This window comes from Sarcophilus harrisii, chromosome 2 (genome assembly GCF_902635505.1).
Source record: "Sarcophilus harrisii chromosome 2, mSarHar1.11, whole genome shotgun sequence".
NCBI lineage: Eukaryota > Metazoa > Chordata > Mammalia > Dasyuromorphia > Dasyuridae > Sarcophilus > Sarcophilus harrisii.
The window spans coordinates 338,999,192-339,006,903 of record NC_045427.1 but is presented as its reverse complement, the minus strand read 5'-3'; the positions used below and the strand labels follow the sequence as shown (position 1 = coordinate 339,006,903).

Below are 7,712 nucleotides of genomic sequence, written 5' to 3'. Positions count from 1 at the left end.
GCTGCTAGTTGGTAAATTTTTTTTTTTAGTTTCTCCATTAAGAGATTTACTGACTGGGTGTCTGTAGTCCTGCTTACCTGAGCTCCTTCTTTCCTGATTGATTCTCCATTTTAGAAAGTGCTAGATTATGGAACTCTGCCAAAAGAGAGTACAGAGGCCACTTTGACCTTTGGTGCACAATAAGTTTTCTGTCATTTGTAACATCTCCTCCAAATCCTCAGGCTGTGAATGACCAGCCAAAATATCATCCATGTAATGAAGGATGTCTGCATCGGGGTAATGTTTCCTTATCTTGCTAATAGTTTTATCAACATACCATTGGCATATGGTAGGGCTGTTTTTCGTACTTTGTGGTAATACCTTCCACTGAAATTTCACAGGTCCTTGAAAATTATATGATGGTACTGAGAAAGCAAATTTATCCCTGTCTTCAGGGTGAAGGGGGATAAAGTAAAATCAATCTGAGGATCATGTTTGGGGATGACAAACCTGCTTGTAAAGAACCCATGTCTTTCAGGACTGAGTTTACTTGTCTCAAACCTGTTAACATTCTCCATTTTCCAGATTTTTTCTTTATAACAAATACAGGGGAGTTCCTTGGGCTGTTTGTTTCCTCAATGTGTCTAATTCTAATGATTCATGTACTAATTGATGTAGAGCAGCTAGTTTTTTGTTTTTTGTTTTGGTTACGGGCCATTGCTCCACCCATATTGGTGTGTCAGGTAGTCCAAGTCACTTTTGGAGCAATGGAAGTCGCAGCAGCAATGACCCCTCCCAAAAATCTGTGGTGATTTTGATCCTAATTGATGTAATATATCCCTACCTTACAAGTTAATATGTAAGCCATCTATTATTAAAGGAAAAATGGTTCCTGTCTTTCCATCTGTTTGCCATTCAATAGTTAGTTTATTAAATGGAGAGAAATACTGGGACCAATGGATCCATGGTTGATCCCAGGGCTAAATGAGACTATCATCTCAAAGAGTCTAGCCCCCACTATCGGGGCAGCGAGTTTTTTATAGAATAACAAGAACAATGACATAATAGAGTACCTAGGTGGGGATAACCTAATGGAGGGAGGTTAATGATATTCTAATGACATCTAAAATGGATAAACCTTTATCTTGTCAAACGTTAAGGAATGTCTATAAAACCTTTATCTCAAACATTAAGAGGGAAAGGTTATAACCTAAGGAAGAATAACTAAATAGGACCATTAGAGAAACTGGATCACATTAAAAGGGAACTTTGGCATAACATTAGGTACTTCCCAGTACTCCCTTAATTTAGTGCCTTCTCTCTAAGGTCATCTCCAGTTGATTATATATACATATGTTTATTTTATTTGTACATAGTTGTTTGTGTGTTGTCTTCCTCATTAGATGAGAGATTCTTGAGAGAAGGGACTATTTTTTTTTTTTTTTACCACCTGTGAATCTTCAGAGTTTAGGACAGTACCTGGCACATAGTAGGTGCTTGATAAATACTTATTGGCTTGATAATTCATATACAATAATTTATTCAGTCATTCTCCAATTGATTTTTGTTGTTGTTCAGTCATTTCAGCCCTGTTCAACTCTTTGTAACCTCTCATTTAGAGTTTTCTTGGCACAAATACTGGAATGTTTTGCCATTTTCTTCTCCAGTTCATTTTATAGATGATGAAACTAAGGCAATTAAGCTTAAGAAATTCATCAAGAGTCACACAGTTAATAAGTATCTGAAACCAGATTTGAATTCAGGAAGATGAGTTCCAGACACCAGGATTATTACACTCGACTGTACTACCCATCAGCCCCTCAATTGATAAGATACTTAGCTTATTTCCCATTCTCAGCAACAACAAAAAGTATTTCTATAAAATTTTTTTCCTATATATAAGTTCTTTCCTTTGATCTTTTTAGAGTATGTGCCTAGTAGTTGTATAGGATCAAAGCTGTACAGAGTTTAGTGACTTTAAAGTTTAGTTCCAAATTGCATGCTAGAATAGTTGAATCAATTCATAGTTCCACCCACAGTGCATTATTATGCCTATCTTCTCACAGCCAACAGCTATACTTTGCTTTTTTTATTATCTTTACCAATCTGACGAGTATAAGTTAAAATTTCACAGTTGCTTTAATTTATATTTCTTTCTTTGTCCATGATTTCTAACATTCTTTTTTAAAAATTATTATAACTTTTTATTGACAGTACATATACATGGGTAATTTTTTACAACATTATCCCTTGCACTCACTTCTGTTCCCACTTTTCCCTTCCCTCCCTCCACCCCCTCTCCTAGATGGCAAGCAGTCTTATACATGTTAAATATGTTACAGTATATCCTAGATACAATATATGTGTGCAGAACCGAACAGTTCTCTTGTTGCCCAGGAAGAATTGGATTCAGAAGGTAAAAATAACCTGAGAAGAAAAACAAAAATGTAAACCATTCACACTCATTTCCCAGTGTTCCTTCTCTGGCTGTAGCTGATTCTGTCCATCATTAATCAATTGGAACTGAATTAGATCTTTTCTTTGTTGAAGATATCCATTTCCATCAGAATACATCCCAATATAATATTGTTGTTCAAGTGTATAATGATCTCCTGGTTCTGCTCATTTCACTCAGCATCAGTTCATGTAAGTCTTTCCAAGCCTCTCTTTATTCATCCTGCTGGTCATTTCTTACAGAACAATAATATTCCATAACATTCATATACCACAATTTACCCAACCATTCTCCAACTGATGGCCATCCATTCAATTTCCAGTTTCTAGCCACTACAAACAGGGCTGCCACAAACATTTTGGCACATACAGGTCCCTTTCCCTTCTTTAGTATCTCCTTGGGATATAAGCCCAGTAGTAACACTGCTGGATCAAAAGGTATGCACAGTTTGATAACTTTTTGGGCATAATTCCAGATTGCTCTCCAGAATGGTTGGATTCATTCACAACTCCACCAACAATGCATCACTATTCCAGTTTTCCCACATCCCCTCCAACATTCATCATTATCTTTTCCTGTCATCTTAGCCAATCTGACAGGTGTATAGTGGTATCTCAGAGCTGTCTTAATTTGTATTTCTCTGATCAGTAGTGATTTGGAACACTTTTTCATATGAGTGGAAATAGTTTTAATTTCATCATCTAAAAATTGTCTGTTCATATCCTTTGACCATTTATCAACTGGAGAAAGGCTTGATTTCTTATAAATTAGAGTCAATTCTCTATATATTTTGGAAATGAGGTCTTTATCAGAACCTTCAACTGTAAAAATGTTTTCCCAATTTGTCACTTCCCTTCTAATCTTGTTTGCATTAGTTTTGTTTGTACAAAGGCTTTTTAATTTGATATAATCGAAATTTCTATTTTGTGATTAATAATGATCTCTAGTTCTTCTTTGGTCACAAATTCCTTTCTCCTCCACAAGTCTGAGAGGTAAACTATCCTATTTTCTTCTCATTTATTTATAATCTCATTCTTTATGGCTAAATCATGGATCCATTTTGATTTTATCTTGATGTACGGTGTTAAGTGTGTATCCATGTCCAATTTCTGCCCTACAAATTTCCAGTTTTCCCAGCAGTTTTTGTCAAATAATGAATTCTTATCCCAAAAGTTGGGATCTTTGGGTTTGTCAAACACTAGATGCTATAGTTATTGACTATTATCATGAATACATTGCCATTCTTGTTGGACTGAATATGGATGAGAACATATTAACACAGAACATTTATAGATTACATAAAGACACTAGAGACTATCTAGACCCCAGGGAGAGATCTTTAACTATTACCTCATATTATGACTCTGGTGAATCCTTGCTTCCTTGCATTTGATTTGATGACATGTACAGAACTAATAGAACACCAGAGTTAGCCCAGTTCCCATAACTTGTTCTCAGCACACTGAATTCCTAATTTAATCCCTTGTTATCAGGAAAACCACTATTCTGACATCCAGATCATAAGTTTGAATGAGAAAGAACACAATTTTAGAGCTGGATTAGATACAGCAAGACACTGTGCTTATTCAATGAAGTTTACTAGATTAAAGGAAGGTCCATCTAGCACTGAAGCTGTTGGGTTCTGTACTTAGAGAAGGATCCTTGTGAAAAATATACCAAATACTGTTGAATCTCCACACAGTGAAAAAACTATAGAATGTAATCACACAATAGTTGATATAGCAATATATCCAAGTCTGACCTTTGGAAGGCATCACTGAAGTTTTTCCTCAGATCTTAAAAATGAAGAGTTCCTCTAGAGAGTCCCAAGATGAAGGATAACAGTGATAGTGGTGATGAGCTTGAATTTGTCAAACCTGTATGTGATGAGTCCAAAAAAATGGCCCCACTCAAGAGACCCCCCAATCCATTCTATATCTAAAATGTACTTTATGTACCTCTGGAAAGGCTTTTCACTTTTCTCAAAATAAAACACCTACGTGGTGTTAAGATCGTGTATTTTAAGATCAGCACGAGACAGGAATTCAGGTTAGGGGAAAATCGTCAGTCTTTATTCTCAGTGAAGAAGGATCGGAGGTGGAAGAGAATCGGCGATAGCAATGTGTGCAGCTGAGTCAAGAAGCTAGCTCGACCAGCAGCCACACAACCAGCAGCTCGGAGTCTCGAACTCAGCCCAATCTCTCCCAGCTTGTCTTCTTCCCTCTCTGCCTCCACCCACCAAAATCGTCATTTCCTATACAACACATCAGGACTTGCAAGGAGAGTGGGCAGGGACCATTCTTAATCCAATCATGTATATTAATAGAGTATAGCCCAATTACTATCTAGCCTCATGTACTTGGGACCTCAGTGCATCAGCTCAAACCTCAGCCCATTACATTTCCCGCTTTCTTTTATTTTAGAACACCGGTGGTCATGCCATCCCTGACTCCTCAGGAGGTCAGAGCCCAAGGGAGGTGATCACAGCCTCCTAACTTCTCAGGAAAGGCGGTGAAAGCACTAGGAGATGATCACGCCCTCCCTGACATCTCAGGAAGGGAGATGAAAAGCACCAAAGGGAAATGGGGGTTGCTAGCGGGTTTCTGGGCTGAAGGGTCTTATTATGCACAAACCCATCAGCATGGGAGGTATTATACAAGCACATAGCAATAACGCAGAGGCTATTAGGGATGACCCTCCCCTCAGTCAGTGCAGGCTCGATGTGGTGTAACAAAAATGAATTGTACACACAAGTAGCAGAATAGCAAACAATATAAATCAACATGGTGTTGGAAAAGATCACCAGAAGTCCTAGAAGGTGGGTATGTAAACAACAGTCACACATACACCTTCTTCAGCAGCCAAGAGATAGTCCAAAACCAATCTATTGTCCATTGTTTCACATGTCAGGGAATCCAATGATCCCCCTGAGTTTTTGAAGTCCTGAAAAAGTCTTTTTATGTGTTAGGGAATCCAATGATTCCAGCAGATTTTGAAGTGTTGTAACAGTCTTATCATTTCTCAGAGAATCCAATGATTCCTGAGAGTTTTCAAGTCCTATGTCTCAGAGAATCCAATGATTCCTGAGAGTTTTCAAGTCCTATGTCTCAGAGAATCCAATGATTCCTGAGGGTTTTCAAGTCCTATGTCTCAGAGAATCCAATCATTCCTGAGAGTTTTCAAGTCCTATGGCTCAGAGAATCCAATGATTCCTGAGGGTTTTCAAAGTCCTATGTCTCAGAGAATCCAATGATTCCTGAGAGTTTTCAATCCTATGGCTCAGAGAATCCAATGATTCCTGAGGGTTTTGAGTCCTATGGCTCAGAGAATCCAATGATTCCTGAGGGTTTTGAAGTCCGACAATCTTTGATGTCCATGAGTCAAACGCCATAACTGCCACACTCTTTCAATGGTGAGCACAATCAGCAACAGCACCACCCGATATTTCTTGGGTCTTCTCCTTTGTTTCAAAGGTCTGCTCTCTCTCTGCGATGGACAAGGCGAATATGGCTCGTTGGCACCCATCTGATTCCTTCTCCACCTGTAGAGATACAAGCAAACCCTCTCCCAAAGCAGTTAGCCTATCTGGTCCTTTCCATTCACCACTTTCTGGGTCTCTCCACATCACCTGGCGATTATCTAAAGATAGTGGAGCTGCTCGCACTGAACACTGACCTTCCGTGGGTTATAAAACCTGTCAGCCGGAGCCAGTGCATCTTTGTCAAAAATCAAAGTTAATAGTATAAAGAGCTAGATTTAGAAGTTCTCTAGGGTTACCTGTGGCTCCCCTTTCTTTTGTTTTGGAGTAGTGTCTTAATATCTCTGTTTCTCCTCTCCACTATTGCCTGTCCTTGAGGATTAAAAGGTATGCCGTGGTGTGTAAAATCTTATACTGTGCACAAAAGTGTGCAAAATGTTTCAAGTATAAGCAGGACCATTGTCTGTTTTATTGCTTGTGGCACACCCATAATGCAAATGCTTGTATGAGGAATTCAGTGACCACTCGGGCTGTCTCTTTTGCTGCTGGCATTGCAAAAGTGAATCCTGAAAAGGTGTCTACCACAACATGGATGAAAGACAGACGACCAAAAGATTTATAATGGGTCACATCCATTTGCCAGATTTCATTGGGTCTCAAACCACGAGGGTTCTTCCCTGGAGGCAGTTGTAGGAGCGTGGAAAGGAAGGCAAGCCGTACAGGCTTTTACTATGCTCCTAGCTTCCTCTTTTGTTATTCCAAATTGTAAACGTAAAGCTTGAGCAGCCTGATGATATTTAGAATGAGATGCCTGAGCTTCTTGGAACAAAGGGGTATTGACCAACATAGTTAGAAGGCTATCTGCCTTTGAATTGCCATCAAATATGGGACCTGGAAGTCCACTATGAGAATGGACATGTAATATATAGATCTTACCTGGATGCTTTCTCACTTGCTCTTGAAGTTTCTTAAAGAGCTGATATATATTAGAGGCTGCAAATTTTATTTGGGCTGTGGCAATTCTTTGTACCACACCTACTGAATAGGCCGAATCAGATATTATATTTATGTCTCCTGGATAATAAGTAAGAGCTAGAATGATCGCATACAATTCATTCTGCTGAGTGGACTGAAAATATATACCAAATACTGTTGAATCTCCACACAGTGAAAAAACTATAGAATGTAATCACAATAGTTGATATAGCAATATATCCAAGTCTGACCTTTGGAAGGCATCACTGAAGTTTTTCCTCAGATCTTAAAAATGAAGAGTTCCTCTAGAGAGTCCCAAGATGAAGGATAACAGTGATAGTGGTGATGAGCTTGAATTTGTCAAACCTGTATGTGATGAGTCCAAAAAAATGGCCCCACTCAAGAGACCCCCCAATCCATTCTATATCTAAAATGTACTTTATGTACCTCTGGAAAGGCTTTTCACTTTTCTCAAAATAAAACACCTACGTGGTGACTTGATTCATTAAAAATACTAACTGCTAACACATGAATTGATGCTGAGTGAAATGAGCAGAATCAGAACATTATATATAGTAACAGAAAGACAGACTTGATTCTTCTCAGCAATACAGTGATTTAAGACAATTCCAATAGACTTGAGATGGAAAATACTATCTGCATCCAAAGAAAGAACTATGGAGACTGAATGCAAATCAAAGCATTCTATTTTCACTTTTTTTTCTTTCTCATAGTTTTTCCCCTTTTATTTTGGTTTTTCTTTCACAACATGATTAATATGGAAATATATTTAAAACGATTGTACATGTATAACCTATATCAGAT

At 38.2% G+C, this 7,712-nt stretch overlaps 1 pseudogene; it reads left to right on the top strand.

The window, feature by feature from the left end:
- Positions 1–228: 228 nt before the first annotated feature.
- LOC111720687 lies at positions 229–4,420 on the top strand (annotated as a pseudogene).
- Positions 4,421–7,712: the final 3,292 nt, after the last annotated feature.